The sequence below is a fragment of the Grammomys surdaster genome, unplaced genomic scaffold (assembly GCF_004785775.1).
Source record: "Grammomys surdaster isolate TR1022 unplaced genomic scaffold, NIH_TR_1.0 139, whole genome shotgun sequence".
Classification (NCBI taxonomy): Eukaryota; Metazoa; Chordata; class Mammalia; order Rodentia; family Muridae; genus Grammomys; species Grammomys surdaster.
This window is the reverse complement of record NW_021604597.1, coordinates 1,629,181-1,631,158: the sequence shown is the minus strand read 5'-3', so window position 1 is coordinate 1,631,158 and position 1,978 is coordinate 1,629,181. Positions and strand designations below refer to the sequence as shown.

Below are 1,978 nucleotides of genomic sequence, written 5' to 3'. Positions count from 1 at the left end.
CTCTGTGAAGCCCTGGCTGTCCTGGAACTCACTCTGTAGACCAGGCTGTCCTTGAACACAGAAATCCGTCTGCCTCTGCCTCCCAAGTGCTGGGATTAAAGGTGTGCCACCACTGCTCGGCTGTGCCAAAAACTCTTAGGAAAACGGTTCTGGCTGTGCCAGAAACCCTTAAGAAAAAGCGAGGGAATTTTGCAGAGTTGAAGGTGAAGCGTCTGAGGAAGACATTTGCCCTGAAGACACTCCGAAAGGCAAGGAGGAAGCTCATCTATGAGAAGGCAAAGTACTCTCACAAGGAGTACAGGCAGATGGACCGGACTGAGATTCGGATGGCCAGGATGGCAAGGAAAGCTGGGAACTTCTATGTGCCTGCAGAACCAAAATTGGCGTTTGTCATCAGAATCCGAGGTATCAGTGGAGTAAGCCCAAAGGTCCGACAGGTGTTGCAGCTTCTTCGCCTTCGACAGATCTTCAATAGCACCTTTGTTAAGCTCAACAAGGCTTCAATTAACACGCTGAGGATTGTGGAACTGTACCTTGCATGGGGATACCCCAACCTGAAGTCAGTAAATGAGCTCATCTACAAGCGAGGCTATGGCAAGATCACTAAGAAGCGGATTGCCTTGATGGATAATTCCTTGATTGCTCCGTCTCTTGGTAAATTTGGCATCATCTGTATGGAGGATCTAATTCATGAGGTCTATACAGTTGGGAAACGCTTCAAGGAAGCAAATAACTTCCTGTAGCCTTTCAAATTATCTTCCCCACGAGGTGGAATGAAGAAGAAGACAACTCACTTTGTAGAAGGTGGAGACGCTGGCAACAGGGAAGACCAGATCAACAGGCTTATTAGACAGATGAACTAAGGTGTTGCCCGTGGTATTTTTGTAATCTGGTTAGTTAATAAACAGTCACAGCTTGGCAAATTTGAAAAAAAAAAAAGACCAAATCTCACTTTCTTCTGCCTCCAAGTGATGTGTTTACAGGTATATGCTACTGTTCACTGCTCATTGATGATTTTTTTAAGTGGATAAATGTTTGGGTAAATACAATGGATATGATGGCTATTCTTGGTATCAACTTGACTATATCAGGAATTAACTAAAGCCCAAGTGGCTGGGTACACTTATGAGAGATTTTTCCTAAGTTATTTGAGGTGGGAAGATCCACTTTTAATCTGGACCACTCCTTCTGCTGGTGGCCTATATAAAGGACATAGAAGAAGAAAACTCTCTTTGCCTGCTTGTCCTTACTCTAGCTGGCAAGTCCATTCCTTCACTGGCATTAGATTCTAATTCCTCAGGATTCCAGGGTATGCTGAAGAGCAGCTGAGACATCCAACCTCATGGATTGAAAAGCTAGTGGATTCTTGAACTTTTCATTCATAGCCAGCCATTGTTGGACTAGCTGGACCACAGCTTGTAAGCCATTTTAATAAATCATATATTAAACACACACACACACATTTATACACATACATAAGGGATTTGTGTGTGTGTTCATGTATGTGCATGTTTGTGTGCATGTGTGCTTGTGTCTTTATGTGTGTGTGCTTGCATGCATGTATGCGCATGTGTGTACTTGTTTGGGTGTCCATGTGCATGCATAAACATGTGCATGTTTGTGTGTGTGTGTGTATGTATGTGTCTATGTGTTTATGCGTGTTCTCTCAGTTCTGGTCCTCTAGGGGATGCTGACTGAGTAGTGGGTCTCTTATGTAAGGAAGCTCAGGCTGGGCTGCTGAGGGAAGCTAAGCATGTGAAGATGTTATTCTAGGTCTTTATACCCCACATAAGCGGGGTCAAAACAAACCAACCAAACTCCCACTCAATCAACCTTTGTCACAAGCAAATATGTGGTTATTATCTGAAGTCACTATTTATTGGGGTGGTCTGTTTTGTCACTGTTGGGAACCTGACCTATGCCATCTGCTGTTAGTGGCTGACTTTCCAGTCCTGGTGGACATATGTACTCTTCCTTC

The 1,978-nt window shown here is 44.0% G+C and overlaps 1 pseudogene; it reads left to right on the top strand.

Annotated features, from left to right (window-relative positions):
• LOC114617990 overlaps positions 1-935 on the top strand; it is a 10,110-nt pseudogene extending 9,175 nt beyond the window's left edge.
• Positions 936-1,978: the final 1,043 nt, after the last annotated feature.